The sequence below is a fragment of the Neodiprion pinetum genome, chromosome 5 (assembly GCF_021155775.2).
Source record: "Neodiprion pinetum isolate iyNeoPine1 chromosome 5, iyNeoPine1.2, whole genome shotgun sequence".
NCBI lineage: Eukaryota > Metazoa > Arthropoda > Insecta > Hymenoptera > Diprionidae > Neodiprion > Neodiprion pinetum.
The window spans coordinates 13,701,937-13,724,961 of record NC_060236.1 but is presented as its reverse complement, the minus strand read 5'-3'; the positions used below and the strand labels follow the sequence as shown (position 1 = coordinate 13,724,961).

The 23,025-nt window shown below is 32.8% G+C and overlaps 1 long non-coding RNA gene across 1 annotated transcript; it reads left to right on the top strand.

Moving 5' to 3' along the window:
* The first annotated feature begins 6,190 nt into the window (after nt 1-6,190).
* On the top strand, nt 6,191-8,301 carry LOC124218452 (uncharacterized). Its single transcript, XR_006883102.2, has 3 exons — nt 6,191-6,349; nt 7,644-7,702; nt 8,041-8,301. It is a non-coding gene; the product is annotated as an uncharacterized lncRNA (long non-coding RNA).
* Nucleotides 8,302-23,025: the final 14,724 nt, after the last annotated feature.

The window sequence follows — 23,025 nt, the reverse complement described above, 5'->3', positions numbered from 1 at the left end:
CCAATATTCTGATGAATTTCTTATAACAGGTGCGCCAACAAAGATGTCACAGGTTATTAATCCAAAAATAACACATTAAATTTGTAATTTAATACCTTGAATACTCAATGACTCTTCAGAAGATTTATCAAAATCAATATCCAATTCTGAAGGTACAGAACAGTCAGGCATTGCTCGAAGACGGTCATGAGCGTATTTGTACGTTCGATTACAATTTAAAGATTTTAAAATGTACCGATCTCCGTCTAACACTTCAATAACACGAAATGGCCCTTTAAATTTTGAATTCAATTTTGTTTGATTTCTTTCGTGATTTTCAATTAAAACATAATCCCCAACAGAAAATTTTAAAAAGTTTGCCTTTCGGGCATCAAATCGCGATTTTTCAATTTGCGAGTTAATCTCAATCATATTGGCTGCTCGCTCTCTGATTTCCGATAAGTCAATTTCTTTTTCACAATCAGTAATCGGTAACAGATTCAACGGTCTAGCTACGCGACCAATCATCAATTCCAGAGGAGTAGCTTTAGTCACACTACTGACGGAACAATTCAGTGCCAGTTGAATATCTCCAAGAGAATCCTGCCAAGATCTATTATTATCAACCTCAACAGAAGTGAGCATATTTTTAAGTGTACTCATAACACGTTCGACTTGACCATTGCCTCGACTAGTACCAGTAGCAATCAAATGAAGATTAATGCAATGGGAAGCACAAAAATCACGAAAATTTTTGTTTGCAAAACATCTCCCCTGATCAGCAATCACACGAACCGGTGCTCCAAATAATGTGACGATTGATTTTAAAGCTTTTATAGCACTTACAGCATCAATAGAAAAAGTATGGTAAAGAAAAACAAACTTAGTAAAGGCATCAATAAACACAAAAACATATTCTTTAATATTACTTTTGCCACTAAGCTTTCCAGTAACATCAATATGAAGAGTATGCCAAGGAATACTCTTTGGGATTGGATGTAATTCAGCTTGAATTTTACCAGAAGTAGATTTGGAAATTCGGCAAGTAATGCAATTTTCAACAAATTTTCGGACATATTTGGACATATTAGAAAACCAATAATGTTGGTAAGCCTTCTCTAAAGTTTTATGCCATCCCAAATGAATAATCGATTCATGAACATGATTTATTATAGACCACTGAAAAGCTTTAGGGATTATTGGTAAAATACGAGTGTCATTATTTCGCTGTATTTTTCTGAACAAAATTCCAGATTTAAGTTCGTATGTATTAGGAACATTTGAATCAAGCTCATCGTTTTCTAATTTAGAAATAAGATCACGAATTTCGGCATCCTTCTGCTGCTCCGCTTGTAACCAACCGTGAGAAATTTTTGAAAAATTTATACGTTTTTGCTCAACAGTTTCAACATTCAGTTTGTCATTCTCAGGTAAAGGATTTCGAGAAAAGAAATCTGCATGTGATAGATTTTTTCCTTCTCGATAAACAATATCAAAGTCGAATGACTGTAAAAATGCCCACCATCTATAAACTCTTGGGGATAAGTCAAGTTTTGCACGAGATGCCTTGAGAGAATTACAATCTGTAACTACTGTAAATTTTCTACCATGTAAATAATGCCGAAAATGCCTAATAGCATTCACAACAGCAAGTGTTTCCAATTCATACGAATGATATCGCGACTCTATTTCTGTAGTTCTTTTGCTAAAATAAGCTACAACATGGGCCTTTCCACCAACTTTTTGGATGAAAATTGCACCGTAACCAACTGAGCTAGCATCTGTATGTAATTCTATAGTAAAATTTGGATCAAAAATCATTAAAAGAGGAGAACTCGTCAGGTGAGAAACAATTTTTGTTCGAATTTCCTCAAATTCAGGTTTCCAATCAATCCTACCCTTTCCATTAGTAAGTTTATACAAAGGACAAACAAGTTTAGAAAACCCTTTTATGAATTGCCGAAAATACGAGGCAAGTCCAATAAATTGTCTAAGTTGAGTAACAGTTTGAGGAGGCGGGAGTGCAGTCAACGCGATAACCTTGCGAGGATTTGGTCGAATTTCTCCTGCCGAAACTTGATAACCAAGAAATTCTATTTTCGTTTTCAAAAATGAACATTTCTTTAGATTGACTGAAAATCCAGCTTCAGTCAAAGCCCCTAAAACAACTTCTAATTTTCGAATACCCTCAATAATTGTTTCTGATGGGATGAGAATATCATCCATATAACAAATAATAGACGTATTCACTAGATCTCCCAAAGCTTTGTTAATTGCTCGCTGAAAAACAGAAGGTGCATTTTTCAAACCAAAAGGCATTGCTAAATATTCGTACTGCCCGTCAGGAGTAACAAAAGCAGTCCGTTCAATAGAATCTGGGTGAATAGGAATTTGGTGAAAACCGCTAGCCATATCAAGAGATGTAAAATAATGAGCACCTCCTAGTCTATCTATCTGATCAGCAATAAGCGGTAACGGATATTTATCAGCCACCGTATTATTGTTGAGCTCCCGATAATCAACACACATTCGATCAGAACCATCTTTTTTTTTAACTAAAATAATGGGACTAGCAAAAGGAGAACAACTGGGTCTGATGACATTCTCCTCTTGTAATTCCTTGATTTTATCTCGCACTATTTGACGTTCAACAGTCGAAAGACGATAAGGTCGTCTTTGCACGGTTCGGTTAGGATCTAGCAAACGAATTTCAAGTTGTCCGGTCGTTACTCTAGATTTAGGTGTTCCTATGACGAAAGTTGAACGAAATTTGTTTAAAACATCAACCAAGAGACGTTTGTCAAGTTCAGAAACGTCTGTTTTTATTTCGTCAAAATTAAATGAATGATAGTCTACTTCACAAACATTAACCCTCGGAATTCTTTTTAGAACTAAACTGTCAACTGTCATTTCTATTGAGTAACCAAGAGATAATATTTCTCTTCCAACAAGAATTTCAGTACTAAGAAAATCATCATGAATCACATGAAATAAAATTTCCAGGCAATGATCATTTATAGTCACTTGTGCCAAGATTTGAATGACACTTTGAATACTGGAAGGACCGATACCGGAAAGAATGACTACAAAGTTCTGACGTTTTCCTGAAAATTTTTTAGCAATGCTTTCTTTAATCAGAGAGCATTCAGCACCGGAATCAAAACAAAATGAAAACTTCTCACCGGAATGTAGTAACTCGCCAAAAGTCGGTTGAATAGAACACGAATTAACACGACGCTCCATTTGACCTTGAGCAAGGGTATTTTGTCCAGATCCAGAAGACTTCTTGCAGCTTGTAGAAACATGTCCAACTTCTCCACATTTGAAGCACGTCACAGAAGATTTCACAGCGGTGGAGGGTATTTTCTTTGAAAGATTTCCAAAGTTGTCCGGGATGGTGCTCAATGAACGACTTCGACACTCCGATATTTTGTGTCCAAATTTTCCACAGTGAAAGCATTTTAATGAAGATACATAAGTTCTCAATCGTTTGGAATCGAACGATGAGCCCTCTCTGGCTTGAGAAAAAGGAAAAGCTCTTTTTCGGTAATCAACTGCCATAAGTTCTTGTTGTAACTTCGTTCGAGAACTTATTTCCGTAGTAAGAGCCAAACGTTTTAAACGTGGATCCAACTGAGCCACATGAGAAAGAACAATCGAAACAGCAATTTCTTCGGAATTCATCAGTTGTAGTCGTGGAATAAGAACACTTAAAACTCGACTTGAATATGCAGCGATATTTTCATCTCCATTTGGCTGTCCAGAATATAACGAAAGTAACGTCGCCGCGGGAGTTTCAATAATTTCATATCGCGCGAGAAAAATGTTTTTAAATTGTTCCCAAGTCATTCCGTTAAAGCTGATTTGAGGAAACCAAGATGCAGCTGATCCTTTCATAGCTTTACTCAACGCATTTACTAACTTGCTCCCTTGAAGTTCCTGTTCTTGCATACACAAGCTAGCTGTCGAGCACCAAGCTTGTGCATTGATATTTTGCTCATCCGGATTGAATAGCGGAAAAGTAACTTCATGATGAGAATCAGCAGTTGGACTTTGCATTTTTCGAATTAACTCCATCATATTTTTATTTTGATTCTCAAACAAAATTTGCCAACGATCTTCCGAAGTATCAGAATTGCGTTGAGGAGTCTCGGACGGTAATTCTGAAATGGATGGTTCCGCGTCCCTTCGGTATCCCACTTCTGATGTCGGAAAATGGCCAGATAACACTCGCGAACTTTGTGTTTTGCGTGTGGGACGCATGATGAACCACCTTTTTATTCTTTTACAAGATAAAAACGGAACTTAACTTATTGAACAAAGCTTTTTAAAAATTCAACGTTTATAACAAGATCCAAATTGCTCAATGTTTATTCTGTTTATTGATCTTTGCCGTAGTTTCTCTGGAGACCGAATAGAAGAAAGCGGTGATAATCCTCCTCGTTATTCATTTCATTATCCTTGACATATATATATATATGAATATATATATGTATATTATAATTTTCAATTTACTTTTAAAAAATGGGAAATTGAGAAAAAAAATTTTCTCCACAATATTTTAATTCTTTAAGATCATGTATAATTATCAGAAAAATCCCAAACAGTTTCATTTATTCGTTTATTTTTGATTTTATTTCATTTCTTTATGATTTTTCCATTTACAATCATTTTTCATTACATTACTTTATTAACCTCAATTACCTTTATTTATATTTTATTGAAGCAATGTATAATATAAATATATATGAATATATATATACATGTATATATATATGTATATATATATACCCACACGGCACGAAATATGTCAGAAATATTTCCGAAATGTTACAACATTTCAGATTCATTACATAATTTCAGGAATATTTCTGAAATGTTTCTGAAATATGTCAATTGCAATATAACATTCCCAATATTTCGGAAACCTTTCAGAAATATTTCAAATGCAATATAACATCACTGGTACCTTCGAAACGTTTCAGAAATATTTCAAATGCAATATAACATCACTGGTACCTTTAAAACGTTTCAGAAATATTTCAAATGCAATATAACATTTTCGATATTACAAATATATTTCAGAAATATTTCACATGCAATATAACATTCTCGATATTATAAATACATTTCAGAAATATTCCAAGCGCAATATAACATCACCGGTACTTTCGAAACGTTTCAGAAATATTTCAAATGCAATATAACATCACTGGTACCTTCGAAACGTTTCAGAAATATTTCAAATGCAATATAACATTTTTGATATTATAAATATATTTCAGAAATATTTCAAGCGCAATATAACATCACCCGAACTTTCGAAACGTTTCAGTAATATTTCCGTTTATGTGTGTATACATAAGTATTTTTCATAAAATTTGTCATTTTTCAAATTTTCCATAATGGACACGTGCATAAAGTTTTTCAATATTTATACCTTTCATAAAGTTATGGGTCTTTAATGATTATGCATACTGAGCTACGTCCAGTCAAGAAGACCGAAGTGAAGATTTTTTGACGGAATACGAATTGGGCGTCATAATTCTCATTTGTCTTGTTGAATCTACCAATTTTCTCGAACAATATCTCTTAAGGGACAACACCACTGTGACGGCTTCAAAAAATCGATTTTTTGAAAACCATCTAGAAAAATCTAGAATACATTTAAGAATAGAATGCCGTTGGTCCCAGGTCGAAAAAATAATTATTTTGGGAGATATAGGAGATATGGGAGATGCCAAAGGGACTCGTGAGAACGGGTCCGAAAGTGTGGTCCACACCGAATGCGTGTTTACTTTAAAACCAGTATAACATTGACCAGATACTTCCAAATTCCAATGTTTAGAATATTCAAGTATTGGACGTGGTGGTTTCGAACGCCTTAAACGGATACATATAAATATTCGTTATTTACGTCTGAACTATATAAGAATAAACAAGCAGTGTTTATATTTTAACTAAACAATTCATCAACAATTAACATTCCTTTTTGATTCCTGGGTGACCGGTTTACACTAATTGTAATATTATAATATTTATTCACATTCTTATTCTACGTATATGTTTATTAAAATTACCGTCGTACTTATATTAATTCAAATTAACGCGCCTTATTTATTCGCGTTTTATCTGCGACGAAGCGCTGAAAAACCCTAAAAATATGGCATCACGTCGCATACTCGAGCGCACGTGCTCGAGCGTCGCGCGCCAATTTTTCGCGCATCACCGTCGCGCAGCGTCGTGCACTCTTCCATCCTTCATTCTCGAGCTTTCTTGTTCTTTCGCACCGCGTTTCACAGGTCGTTAGATACCACGGATCTCTTGAGAAAATTACAGAAACCCACGTGGCAAGAAAAGTGGATATTTGGTAAGTAAATGTTTAATTTCCAATAAATGTGTAGAGAATTAGACCAAAAAATATCCTTAGCTACTTGGCATAATTACATATTTACGTGCATATTTGCTATGTACGCGGTTCTGCAGTTTGCTTGCTAAATCGGCTATCCTTGGCCACCACGTGTTGAATGGTATGCAATTGAAATACCGGCTTATGTGTGAACAGAAAGTACTATACTGCTTATAATTTTTTGTCAAGCTGTGAATTAAATAAAATAATTACGATCGTTGACTTCCCAACTATGAAACATCTATAATATTAAATCTTTTTATAGTTTACTCAACAAGGTTATTTCCTAACCGCAGTTGACCTCTCACGAGTGAGTACTCGTTTGCTTTTCCACAGAATTGAAAAAATCATGCTACGTATTTGAAGGATAACTTTTTGTCAGAATAACTTTTCCTTTGGAGAATCATTGTGATCTGGATGAACTAAGAGTGTTTGACCAAATATTTAGAAAAAGTCAGAAATAGTGGAAATTGTGTGTGGAAATTTCTGGTTTTTTTCTCATATTTTTTGGTTAACAGATCTTCGTTTATCCAAATCAGAATGATTCACCAAAGAAAAATTCGTCCTGATAATTATCCTTCAAATTGCATGATGATTTTCCCCCTTGATGGAAAATCACACGATACGGCATAATTGCCTTATGCAGTATTAAATTATGCATATTCCGATATTCGTATAGTGTCGCGATTTATTAATAAAGGCTAATTTTAATTTATACTAAATTGTTGATCAATTGAAACTTGAAGATACGCCGACCGTTATCAAACTTCGGTTTACTTTTCACTAGTTAATTACTGATTGAGGCCTGTATATTCAAAACTGTACGTTTTTAACATTTTAACTATAATTATTATAGGATATTATTATGCATTATAATTATTTTTCACGCTATACATATAGACGGGCCCTAATGAAACACTTAGTGTATCTCGCTGGCCCAAATAGAACAAGGCTATTTCATAAAAAGCTGTATAAGGCATGTACAGAGCTCTGTATATACGTCCTATGTCAGCTTCAGTTTTATGCACATTCCTATCATTGTTGATTATAAAATAGCAGAATATACTCTCACAAAACATTCTGCTTATACGTTATTTCAATCTGGCGTATACCACCATGAGCCTCGTGTAATCTAGCTTTAGTTAGAAAGATATCAGACTAGGTGGAGACCGCCGATCAGTAATTACATGTTATTTGCTTTGAATCACACTCACGTATTTACAACTAAATCTTGAAACATCTGTAATAATTGCAGGAAAAGGTTGAGCAGCTGACAGTCAACTGTGTATTCGAAATATACAACATACGTTTTAGGTAAGACTATTATTAACCAATCATTTAGTTTATGTTTGATCAAATGATTGGGTAACCAGCTACCATTCGATTGGCAATCACACTAATCTAATATCAATAGTGGCATGACGTCCATATTTTCAGTGTATATTTTATGTTAAACAACTTAACTTTGCAGTCAACTGTATAGTAGACCCTGACAAACATTAGTTCTCAGACTGTTTTCAGAATAAACTTTTATTTTCCTGCACATCAAATGAGAAATTATTGACTGACCTTTTGTTATTCAAAGTTTTATGTTCGCAACATTGAATATTATACTTTATTATACTTGTATTATTTATGATATTTGATTTCAGAAAATGACACGTAAAAGAAAAAGTAACGACTGCTATTCAGATAGACATAAACGTCGACTCGTTGAACAACAAACTAAATTAAGTATTATTAGAATGAAGCACGTTAAGCACGTATAGTACGAAATGTAAAGTCGTGAACCAAACGCTTTTTTTAAAATATACATGAAAATAAGTATAGTTTTTTCTCGATTTAAACTTATTATTATAATATTATAATAATTAAATTATTTTTAAATCAATAATACATATGAAAATATAGGTTATAATAATTAAACTGATACAGGGCAGTCTTTTGCTATACACCATATTTACTAGTATAGTAGTAACTATACGTAGTAACATGTACTACGTGTATTACGTAACATTTCTTCGTAAATATTGTGCAGAGCAAAAGACTGCCCTATATCAGCTTAATTATTATAGCCTATATTTTCATATGCATTATTGTTTCCAAAATAATATAAACATAATAATATAATAATAAGTTTATATTGAGAAAAAGACTATACTTACTTTCACGTATATTTCGAAAGAAGCCTTTGGTTCACGACTTTACATTTCGTACTACGCACTAGTATAGTATGTGTAGTAGGGTGGGCCAAAAAAAGTGAGTATTTTTTTTTACTTTATACTCTGAAAATCGGTTGCTAGATACCTCTAAAGAATTCTCACCAAATATGAGCTCTTAATTTTGATAACAAGGTCCTCCGCTTTACAATTTTCCATTTTTTCCTGAGTATTAGAAACAAAAATTCATATCTCTTTGACAACTGTTCGTTAAAAAATATCTCCCTTCATATTCTTGTAGGAAATCGAACGCTTTGCAAAAAAGGTCTCTTACAATTTTTTCGTAAACCTTACCGTTTAAAAGATATCAAAGCTTAAAGTTTGATTATTTTGAGAGAAATTTCTGTTTTGCTTATGAATTTTTTAACTCGCTTACAAAAAATTTTGATGAATTGCACAACTCATAGTTTTGTAGGAAATTAACTGCTCTACAAAAATGGTGTCTTATGATTTGTCGATTAAGTTAAGCGTTTAAAAGATATTCATCGTCAAACTTCAATGCATACTAATTTTAACAGTTTTTGATGAATAATTCGAAAAATTTCAATTTAATTTATAAGTTTCATGAAAATTTATTCCAATGTGAGTTCCTAAGAAAAGAGAAATGTTTTAAACTATTTTTCTTTTATTTTTTCAGTTCTATATAATATATAGAACTAAAAATAAAATATATTTTTTAATTTTCAATTTTTAATATATATTTTTATACTATTTTTCTTTTATTTTTTTAGTTCTATATAATATATGTAACTATATATATATTATAATATATAGAACTAAAAAAATAAAAGAAAAATAGTTTAAAACATTTCTCTTTTCTTAGGAACTCACATTGGAATAAATTTTCATGAAGCTTATAAATTAAATTGAAATTTTTCGAATTATTCATCAAAAACTGTTTAAATTAGTATGCATTGAAGTTTGACGATGAATATCTTTTAAACGCTTAACTTAATCGACAAATCATAAGACACCATTTTTGTAGAGCAGTTAATTTCCTACAAAACTATGAGTTGTGCAATTCATCAAAATTTTTTGTAAGCGAGTTAAAAAATTCATAAGCAAAACAGAAATTTCTCTCAAAATAATTAAACTTTAAGCTTTGATATCTTTTAAACGGTAAGGTTTACGAAAAAATTGTAAGAGACCTTTTTTGTAGAGCGTTTGATTTCCTACAAGAATATGAGGGGAGATATTTTTTAACGAACAGTTGTCAAAGAGATATGAATTTTTGTTTCTAATACTCAGGAAAAAATGGAAAATTGCAAAGCGGAGGACCTTGTTATCAAAATTAAGAGCTCATATTTGGTGAGAATTCTTTAGAGGTATCTAGCAACCGATTTTCAGAGTATAAAGTAATAAAAAAAAATACTCATTTTTTTTGGCCCACCCTAATGTGTAGTAACATTTACTACGTGTGTTACGTAACATTTCTTTGTAAATATTGTGTAAAGCAAAAAACTGCCCTATATCAGCTTAATTATTGAAACCTATATTTTCATATGCATTATTGTTCCCAAAATAATATAATTATAATAATATAACGATAAGTTTATATTGAGAAGAAGACTGTACTTACTTTCATGTATATTTCAAAAGAAGCCTTCGATACACGACTTAATATGGACATGAGTCTGTAGGATTTTATAATGTATTTGAAAATAAATAACTTTGTAAGATACCTATATAATTAATCATTTTACTCAGATTCAGGACTTTTTTTATTACCTGAAAGATTTTTGAAATGTATTGTGGAATATATCAGAAATATTTTCACTATATCTTTCGGAAATGTTTCAGCAATATATCAGTCACCATTTTCAGATATATCGCTGAAAAATTTCTGAAATGTATCGCGGGAATATTTCTGACATATTACCGAAATGTTTCTGACATATTTTTGACATATGTCAGCTATAAAACGTTAGTTATATATGCGGACATGGACATATTTCTGACATATTTCTGAAATGTTGCAATGGAATATAACATGTTTCTGATAAGACATTTCTGAAACATTTCTGAAATATATCGCGGAAATATTTCTGACATATTACCGTAATGTTCCTGACATATTTCTGACATATGTCAGCTATAAAACGTTAGTTATATATGCGGACATGGACATATCTCTGACATATTTCTGAAATGTTGCAATGGAATATAACAGGTTTCTGATAAGACATTTCTGAAACATTTCTGAAACATATTGTGCTGTGTGGGTATATATACATATATATACATATATATATATATATATATATGAATATATTTATGTATAGTATAATTTTCAGTTTACTTTCAAAAAGAGAGAATTTGATGAAAAACAATTTTCTCCACAATATTTCAATTTTTTAAAATCATGTATAATTATCAGACAATTCCCAAATATTTTTATTTACTCGCTTATTTTTCATTTCATTTCATTTTTTTATAATTTTTTTCATTTACAATCGTTTTTTATTTTATTACATTATTAACCTCAATTACCTTCATTTATATTCTATTATATTAATGTATAATATAAATGTATATCAATATATATATACATATATATCTATATATATATATATATACACATGTATATTATAATTTACAATGTACTTTTAAAAAATGGAAAATTGAGAAAAAAAATTTTCTCCACAATATTTCAATTTTTTAAAATTATGTATAATTATCAGAAAAATCCCCAAATATTTTGATTCACTCGCTTATTTTTTATTTCATTACATTATTTACCTCAATTACCCTTATTTATATTCTCTGATATTAATGTATGATATAAATATATATGAATATATATATACATATATATCTAGACATATATATATATACATATATATATATATATATATACATATATATACATTCATCTATATATATATATATACTTATATATATACACATATATATATATGTATGTATACATATATATGAATATATATATGTATATTATAATTTTCAATTTAATTTTAAAAAATGTGAAATTGGAAGAAAAAAATTTTTTTTCACATTATTTCAATTTTTCAAAATTATGTATAATTATTAAAAAAATCCTGAATACTTTTAATTATTCGCTTGTTCTTCATTTTATTTCATTTTTTTATGATTTTTTCCATTCACAATCATTTTTTATTTCATTTCTTTATTTATCTCAATTACTTCTATTTATATTTTATCATGTCAATGTATAATATAAATATATATAAATATATATATACATGTATATATATATATATATATATATATATATATATATATATATATATATATATATATATATATGAATATATATATGTATATTATAATTTTCAGTTTACTTTTGAAAAGAGGGAAATTAATGAAGAAAAATTTTTCCACAATATTTCAATTTTTTAAAATTATGTATAATTATTAGAAAAATCCCGAATATTTTTATTTTATCGCTCATTTTTTATTTTATTCCATTTTTTTTATGATTTTTTCATTCACAATTATTTCTTATATCATTACTTTTTTTACCTCAATTACCTTCATTTATATTCTATTATATTGATGTATCATATAAATATATATAAATATATATATACATATATATCTATATATATATATATATATACATATGTATATTATAATTTTCAATTTAATTTCAAAAATTGTGAAATTGAAAGAGAAAAATTTTTTTTCACATCATTTCAATTTTTCAAAATTATGTATAATTATTAAAAAAATCCTGAATACTTTTAATTATTCGCTTGTTCTTTATTTTATTTCATTTTTTTATAATTTTTTCCATTCACAGTCATTTTTCATTTCATTACATTATTTACCTCAATCACCTTGATTTATATTTTATTATATCAATGTATAATATAAATAAATATAAATATATATATACATGTATATATATATATATATACATATATATATATATATATACATGTATATATATATATATACATATATATATACATATATATACACATATATATATATATATATATATATATATATATATTTATATGTATATTATAATTTTCAATTTAATTTTAAAAAATGGGAAATTAAAAAAAAAAAATTTCTCTTACATTATTTCAATTTTATAAATTTATGTATGATTATTAGAAAAATCCTGAATTTTTTCAAATATCCGCTTGTTTTTTATTTTATTTCATTTTTTTATGATTTTTTCTATTCACAATCATTTTTTATTTTATTACATTATTTACCTCAATGACCTTCATTTATATTCTATTATATTAATGTATAATATAAATATATATAGATATATATACATATATATGTATATATATGTATGTATACATATATATATATATATATATATATATATATACACATGTATATCATAATTTTCAATTTAATTTGAAAAAATGGAAAATTAAAGAAAAAAAAATTTTTTTTACATCATTTCGATTTTTCAAAATTATGTATAATTATCAGAAAAATCCTGAATACTTTTATTTTGTCGCTTGTTTTTTATTTTATTTCATTTTTTTATAATTTTTTCCATTCACAATCATTTTTCATTTCATTACTTCATTTACCTCAATTACCTTTATCTATATTTTATTATATCAATGTATAATATAAATATATATTATTATACATATACATATATATGTATGTATATATATATATATATTTATATATATATACATATGTATATCAAAATTTTCAATCTACTTTTAAAAAATGGGAAAATGAAAAAAAAAATTTTTTTCACAACATTTCAATTTTTGATAATTATGTATAATTATCAAAAACATCCTAAATATTTTTAATTGTTTGCTTATTTTTCATTTTATTTTATTATCTTATGATTTTTCCATTCACAATCATTTTTCATTTTATTTCTTTATTTACCTCAATTACTTTTATTTATATTTTATTATGTCAATGTATAATATAAATATATATAAATATATATATACATGTATATATATATATATATATATGAATATATATATGTATATTATAATTTTCAATTTACTTTTGAAAAGAAGGAAATTGATGAGAAAAAATTTTTCCACAATATTTCAATTTTTTAAAATTATGTATAATTATTAGAAAAATCACAAATATTTTTCTTCACTCGCTGATTTTCTATTTCATTTCATTTTTTCATGATTTTTCCATTTTCAATTATTTTTTATTTTATTACATTATTTACCTCAATGACCCTTATTTATATTCTATAATATTGATGTATGATATAAATATATATGAATATATATATACATATATATCTATATATATATATATATATTGCATATATATACATTCATCTATATATATATATACACATATATATATGTATGTATACATATATATGAATATATATATGTATATGATAATTTTCAATTTACTTCTGAAGAAAAGGAAATTACGAACAAAAATTTTTTCCACAACATTTCAATTTTTCAAAATTATGTATAATTATCAGAAAAATCTCAAATATTTTCAATTCTTCGCTTATTTTTTATTTTATTTCATTTTTTTATAATTTTTTCTATTCACAATCATTTTTTATTCTATTACATTATTTACCTCAATTACCTTTATTTATATTCTATCATATTAATGTATAATATAAATATATATAGATATATATACATATATATGTATATATATATGTATACATATATATATATATATATACATATGTATATCATAATTTTCAATTTAATTTCAAAAAATGGGAAATAAAAAAAAAAAAATTTTTTTTACATTATTTCGATTTTCCGAAATTATGTATAATTATTAGAAAAATCCTAAATACTTTTAATTTTTGGCTTGTTTTTTATTTTATTTCATTTTTTTATAATTTCTTCCATTCACAATCATTTTTCGTTACATTACTTTATTGACCTCAATTACCTTTATTCATATTTTATTATATCAATGTATAATATAAATATATATACATACATATATACATATATATACACATATGTATATATATATATATTATAATTTTTAATTTAATTTTAAAGAATGGGAAATTGAAAAAAAAAAAAATTTTCTTACATTATTTTAATTTTATAAATTTATGTATAATTATTAGAAAAATCCTAAATTTTTTTAATTATTCGCTTGTTTTTTATTTTATTTCATTTTTTTATGATTTTTTCCATTCACAATCATTTTTTGTTCCATTACATTATTTACCTCAATTACCTTCATTTATATTTTATTATATCAATGTATAATATAAATCTATATGAATATATATATACATGTATATATATATATATATATATATATATATTTGAATATATATATGTATATTATAATTTTCAAGTTAATTTTAAAAAATGGGAAATTGAAAAAAAAAAATTTTCCCCACAATATTTCGATTTTTTAAAATTATGTATAATTATTAGAAAAATCCAAAATATTTTTATTTTATCGCTGATTTTTTATTTTATTTCATTTTCTCATGATTTCTTCATTCACAATTATTTTTTATATTATTACATTATTTACCTCAATTACCTTCATTTATATTCTATTATATTAATGTATCATATAATTATATATATATATATATATACAAATACACTCTGGTTCCCAGGTGACCGACAAATCCCCGCGCTCACGCAAGAGGTGTCGTAAATTCATCCCCGAGTTCGCGAGCGTGGCGGAACCCCTTACCCGGCTATTGCGTAAGGATAAGAGATGGGACTGGGGTAGCGAACAGGAAGCGGCGTTCAAACGCATAAAAGCCGCGTTAACATCGGCTCCAGTTTTAACGTGTCCCGATTTTGAGCACGAGTTCGCAGTACAGACGGATGCGAGTAGCTTTGGCATTGGCGCAGTTTTGACCCAGACTATTGGCGGTATTGAGCGTGTGATCGCGTACGCGAGTCGGACAATGTCGGATGCGGAACGGAAGTATTCCACAACCGAACAGGAATGTCTCGCGGTGATTTGGGCCGTTAAAAAGTTTAGAGCATACCTAGAAGGATATCACTTCACGGTAATAACCGACCACGCGAGTCTAAAGTGGTTGCGGGAATTGCGAAATCCGACGGGTCGGTTGGCTAGGTGGGCGCTCGACTTACTCGAGTACGATTGCGAGATCAAACATCGAAAGGGGGCGATGCACCATGTGCCCGATGCACTATCGCGAATGTACGAGGGCGAAAACGAGGGGACGGAGCAGCTAGCCGCCCTCGACGTGGCTGGTGACGGCAAACCAGGGACGGAGCGTAAGGCCGTCTGGGAAGTCGTAGTCGATCCCTGGTACCAACATCGCGTCAAGGACGTCCTGGACTACCCTCACAAGTTCCGAACTTGGTCGGTGGTCGAGGGGCGTCTATACCATTTCCGGGCGGACCCCTTAGTCGAGCCAATACTAGCGGACTTGGCGCCGTGGAAATTGGTGCTCCCGAGGGAGCAGCGATCGCGGATTTTTGCGGAAGTCCACGAGGACCCCCAGGCAGGGCATCTTGGCGTCGAAAAGACCTACGCGCGAGCGAGGGCCGACTACTACTGGCCCGGAATGTATCGCGATATAGTTTTGATGGTCCGAGCGTGCGAGCGTTGCCAGGAGTGTAAGGTACAGCAGGTGCCACCAGCGGGCCTTATGGGTCGACGGGTCGTCGACACGCCATGGACTGTGGTTGCGGCGGACGTCATGGGTCCCTTTCCCCGAAGTCGCGCCGGGTTCGAGTATTTGTTGGTTTTTGAAGATCTGTTTACCCGGTGGGTGGAGGTAGCGCCGTTGCGAAAATCAAACGCGAAAAACATCCTTGCCGCGCTAGAAGATCTCGTGCTGTCCCGATGGGGTACCCCGGAGGTGCTCCTGACGGATAACGGCACGGAATTCGCGAATAAGGCCGTCGACGAACTGTGCGCTGCGTACCATATTACCCACGCGAAAGTACCGCCGTACCACGCGCAAGCAAACCCCGTGGAGAGGGTGAATCGCGTATTAAAAACCATGATCGTGGCCTACATCGAGGCAGATCACCGGGACTGGGACGTGCATCTTCACGAATTTCGATTTGCGTATAATACCGCTGTGCATAGCTCACTGAGAGTCAGTCCCGCGTTTTTAAACTTGGGTCGCGATCCCAAACCACGGATGCAGTTGCGACGACTCGCGGAAGGTCCCGCGGAAATCCCCGTTCTCCGTCCCGAAGTATGGGGGGACCGAATGGCGAAGTTAGGTGAGCTGCGTGACCTAGTGACGAAACATCTCGAGGAGGCCCACGAGCGACAGGCACGCTATTATAACCAAGGGCATCGGGATATCCGTTTCGAAGTAGGGGAATGGGTATGGAAGCGAAACCGAGTTCTGTCCTCGGCCACCCAACAGGTCGCTGCGAAGCTAGCCCCCAAGTTTGCCGGTCCATTTCGCGTTGCGCAGGTAATTTCGCCCGTCGTCTACGAATTAGAGGATAGCGACGGAGGGGGTCGTGGTAGACACCACATAAAGGATTTGAAGCGGTACGTGGAGTCTGAGGCAAGTACGCATAGAAACGGGGAGGAACCGTGAGGGGGAATTAGGCTTCTCGGGGAGAGGAAAGGGGTAACAGACGATAACTACGATCCTAACTAACTCTTCCCCTTAGTTGGCGGAGCGGTAGCGAGGCAAGAGGACGAGGTGAGGGCCATCCGAGATCTGTTGGCGTGGGAACGGACCCCGCGACCACCCGCCTCTATCGGATGGCACCCAGAGCGGCCGGCACCGGAGACCTGGCGGCAGTGGCTGCCAACAGGGGGGTGCTGGAACTGCTGGTGGCAGTTCCACAACTACCGGGACTGCGCCAAGGAGTTGGGGGTCTTCTGCCGCAGGTGTGGGTGGCCAGGGTATATTAAGCCCACCTGCCCCGACTGCCACGACCAGCCCAGCAGGTCCGGTAGGGGACCCCCTTGCTGGCCACCGGCGGAAGTTCCAGCGACCCCCGTAGCGAGGGAGATGGCCGCGATCCCCTCCTTGCTCGCGAGGTGGGTGCCACCACCCCCCGGATTTGCGTGGGGAGCCACCCCGCCGACCCCCCCTGTCGCGAGGGACGTCACCCCATCGAACCCCTCTGTCGCGAGGGAAGCCCCAGCACTCCCCCCCCCGATTGCGATTGCGAGTAGCGAAATCGAAGCCCTCCGTCAGCGGATCCTCGCGTCCGCCACCGGCCGGGGCCGCGATCGAGGCCGGCCGGGGCGGCGCGGCTAAGCCAACAACCGCCAAGATTTTTTTTTTTTCTTTCTTCTCTTTCTCTTTCTTTTTTTCTTGTAATTTTTCTTTCTTCTTTTTTTTTCTTATTATAATAAATTCTTAGCCCCGAACATGAATGGCGTCCGCTTTCTTTCATAGATCCCAGGTGGCGGGTTTTGAGAATAGTTTCAGATCCAGTGTCGAAGTAGAAAGCTCCCCGAGACAACCATGGCGTGAGGAAGGGGATCAGTGGAGCTCGCGAAGGATCCCAGAGGACACGGGAGAAAATTTTTTTTTGTTTTTTTTTGTTGTTTTATCGTCCTCTTGGGAAGGGATTCTCGGTGAGTACCGCGCAGTAGCGTGTGAGTACTTCGAGCTTGCGGTCACCTCGCGAAGTTCGGCTCGCGGGATGCAGCGCTGGCGCTCTGGCACCCCACGATCCGTCTAGGGGGGGGGGAGTTGTAACGTGGCAGTTCGGTTAGGCCTGCCCGTTACAAAAGACTCCCTGAACCCTGGGCGAGATCCCGGGATAAGGGTCTAGAAAATCGAGTCGCGGAATAATTTCAGAGAGCGCCAGAACTGGAGTCACGCACCCGAGCTTCGAAAGGGACGAAATAGAGCATTGCGACCCAGATATTTCAGGCTTTTGTTTTTAATTTTTTTTTCGAGTGCACCGGCTACCCTCCAGTGACCAACTCCAATACCGAACATCTTTCGAGGCAAGGCGAAATCACGACGATCTTGCGGGAAGGACACCGAGGCTGCGGAGGGGGAGGCAACGCAGATCCCTGCAGCGAGGGAATCCAAGGCGGACGCGATTCCCGCTGGCGGCCGGCGCGCCGCAGCCTCCCCGCTCACCCCGCTTACGCCCAACCAAGGCAACCGCGAGGTACCAGCTAGCGACGAGGGAGCACCACCCCGCCCAACCCCAGGACCACGTAGAGCTGCGCGGGAGACGACATCGCGATCTAGCCTTAAGTTCTGCGCCGCGTAGAGACGACAGGTGCGCGGCAAGTTGCGCAATCCCCAAAATCGATGACCGATCGATTGTTGCGCATTCTTAGGGTGATGACGTCACGGAAAATTCGCGCGACGAGATCGGCGTTGCGACCATCCTAGATCACTCGAGTTCTGGCGACCAACTAAGACAGTAGTCACGTGGCGAAGTTGCGTTAGGTCAGGCTTTTCTTTGGGTTTGCGTTATAGTATAGAAGTGGTGATCGCGAGGAATGATGGACAGCCATCGTCACGAGGGAGTTGGACCCTTCGTCGCGTGGATGTGGAGCGGTAAGCGTTGTTAACATTCTCGCGATCGAATTTCGAGGGTAATTGAATCAAGGCTGATCCGAAAAAGGGTAGCCGTTTTCTTTTGTTAGTTTGCGTGTCGAAAAGTACTCGAAATTCGTTTGCTGATTCTTTTGCTTGGTGACCGTAGCCTGAGTTGCGCGTAAGAGAGTGACGATAACTTCGGGGAATCCAGAAAATCGAGTCGAGCCACGGGTTGAGCCGAGACGTTATTGTCTCGAGCTTGAGTGTGACCGAAGTCCGTTACACGGGGTCATTTCACGTCATCCGACACATCTTCGATTATCGTATAGGTCGCGAGCAATCACGGGGAGCATTCGAATTCGCGACTGCGTCCCGCCGTCGCCGAGGAAGTAAAGCTCGGGTGCGTGCTGATAAGCGTATGCGTTTTTAGAGGAGGATCGCGGGTGTCGCGACGAGCCTCGCATCACTTTAGTTATTTAATATTCTTTTTAGTTATTTAATATTCCTTTTTTTTTTTTCTTCTCTTCATTTTTGTGTGCATTATCAGTTAGTATTAAGTTGGCGACCAGCGCCATTGTGTAGAGGACGTTCGCGGGCAGCGCACCGCGACCGATTTTGTTTTTGGCTTTTAGGAAGTAGGATAGTGTTAAGACGGCGACTAGCGCACGTAGGCCGTAGAGGCCTCCTAGATTTATTCCTTTTTTTTGTGTTGTTATTATTTTTCTATTTTTATTTTTATTTGGAGTATTTCTACCTTTCTTATTTAGTTTAGATAATAGTAACATTGTGTTTGGAATCGCGAAAGACGACTTGCGTGGTCGTATTATCATTCTTTTTTTTTCTTTATTATTTTTCTTTCTTTTTTATTTTGTACTATCGCTGATGAAAAATATACCATCGGAATTTTATAGTAATTTGGCCACAGCACGTGTTGGCTTACTGGTTGCAATTCTCTCTACCCGAAAATCACCCCTCCCCTCTCCGCGGTACTGAGCTACCGAGCATATGGTCGCGGTATATCGTATGACCGATTTCGAGGCGTGTTGACCACGCCAGGCGCCCAACAAATTTCGTGATATTGTTTTAGATCCAGGGTACATCGTGGACGCCAAGTTATTGTGCACGCGGTAAGTTCCCGGTTATTTGCTCCGAGTAACCGAGGTGCAGAAAAATCCGCGTCACAACATATATATCTATATATATATATATATATATACACATGTATATTATAATTTTCAATTTACTTTTGAAAAATTGGATATTGAGAAAAAAAATTTCTTTCACAATATTTCAATTGTTTGAAATTATGTATAATTATCGGAAAAATCCCAAATATTTTTATTTATTTGCTTAATTTTTATTTTATTCCATTTTTTTATGATTTTTTCATTTACAATCATTTTTCATTTCAATACTTTATTTACCTAAATTACCTTTATTTATATTTTATTATATCAATGTATAATATGAATATATATAAATATATATATTCATGTATATATATATATATATATATATATATATATATATATACATATATATACATATATATATATATATATATGAATATATTTATGAATAGTATAATTTTCAGTTTACTTTTGAAAAGAGGGAAATTGATGAAAAAAAATTTTCTCTACAATATTTCAATTTTTCAAAATTATGTATAATTATCAGACAAATCCCAAATATTTTTATTTACTCGCTTATTTTTTATTTCATTTCATTTTTTCATAGTTTTTTCCATTCACAATCGTTTTTTATTTTATTACATTATTAACCCCAATTACCTTCATTCATATTCTATTATATTATTGTATAATATAAATATATATAAATATATATATACATATATATGTATATATATATATATATATACACATGTATATTATAATTTTCAATGTACTTTTAAAAAATGGGAAATTGAGAAAAAAAATTTTCTTCACAATATTTCAATTTTTTAAAATTATGTATAATTATCAGAAAAATCCCAAATATTTTTATTTGTTTGCTTATTTCTTATTTTATTTTATTTTTTTATGATTTTTCCATTTACAATCATTTTTCATTTCAATACTTTATTTACCTCAATTACCTTCATTCATATTTTATTATATCAATGTATAATATGAATATAGATAAATATATATATACATGTATATATATATATATATATATATATATACATATATATACATATATATATATATACATATATGAATACATTTATGTATAGTATAATTTTCAGTTTACTTTTTAAAAGAGGGAAATTGATGAAAAAAAATTTTCTCCACAATATTTCAATTCTTTAAAATTATGTATAATTATCAGACAAATCCCAAATATTTTGTTTTACTCGCTTATTTTTTATTTCATTTCAATTTTTCATGATTTTTTTATTTACAATTATTTTTTATTTCATTACATTATTTACCTCAATTACCCTTATTTATATTCTCTGATAATAATGTATGATATAAATATATATGAATATATATATACATATATATCTATACATATATACCGGGACAATCTCTTGAAACTATACATATAATGCGCATGCGCGAGTTTTATCGGCTGCTCGGGCAGGTTGACCACTCCGAGTTTCAGCTGTCAAACTCTGTTTCTGGCGGCGTTGTAGTTCATACGAATTTTTGAGGTTAGAATCTTAAACAGTCGAGGTAGTGACTCGGAAAGTTAGTGCTAATGCTCTTTGAAAATTGGCTTTATTCGACTAAAATGAGAAATCTGTTTAAATGTTGGGTGCTTGGAAGAAAGGCAGCAGGTAGGTGCGAACACTTTATTTGATCATTTTTATTATTTCGTACATTAGAAATAACAATGGAATTTTTATCTATCAACAGGTGATACGGCTAAAATAATTACATCTCTGATATTCACTGTTATCTGCCCATTCAATTTGTCAGACGTACAAAGATCATCGCCACTTTCAAGCAACTAAGCAACTTTCTTACTCTTTTGTGATTTCAGGCGGTAATATTGAATTTTATCATTTTCGAAAATGAGACATTAAACCGAGCGTTCAAGAAATTTAAATATCTCACTACCTGTAACGGAACTGTGAATCTTTTTTTTCTTGAAAATAGTTCAACAAAATTTACGAATAGTCGATAGTCAATGTATTTTTTCTGATTAACAAATTATTGCTACTACTATTTAAAATTTCCGAATGATTATCAGAATTTATTTCGCAAATTTTCAATGATGTTCGATTAAATAAATGAAGGGAACCTAATACTCAAATTGAAAATTCAAGTAACATTAGATTTATTAAAATGATTTCTGTATTTCATGTTAGTGCGGTTCGAAACAAAGAAAATCTAATCGAAAGCGTAGAACTCAGGAATGTAAATCACATCCTGTGACACAAGTTGAAAATCAAGTTTCTCAAAATGCGCCTCAATGTCACAATTAGCTTCAAGGACAATCATGTTTTAGAGTAATGTCAATTTTAAAGTAATGTAAAGATTGTGTCCCTTGTTCCATCAAAATAAATGAATATCTAATTTTTAACAAAGTTTACGAAGATTTTTTTCCAAATAATTTAATCCGATACAATATCTTGTTCATAGTCCTCCGAACATCACCTTCTAACAAGGATATTTGGAAAGAGTCCCTTTGTTGCAGAAACCATTATAAAATTCTTGGTTTTCAATTCGAGCTATTGAATAACTCTGTGTTTCAGGTTCCATTTTCAATCTCAAAATGGGATTTTTTTTGCTCCAGATAATGCTAACATGAAATGCAGAAATAATTGCGGTACATGGAAATTCACAAGCTTTCAGTCTTAGCGTAGGACCCTATAAAGAGTGTAAAATTGAATTTGGTTTCAAGTTATCGTGCAACTAGCTAGCCAGATGACACCGTCAACTAAGATTAAATTTAAAGACATTTTTAACTGAACTTATTTAACAGTTCTAGATTTAGATTGATTCAGTTTGCCTAGCAAAATTCAACCCTACAATCTA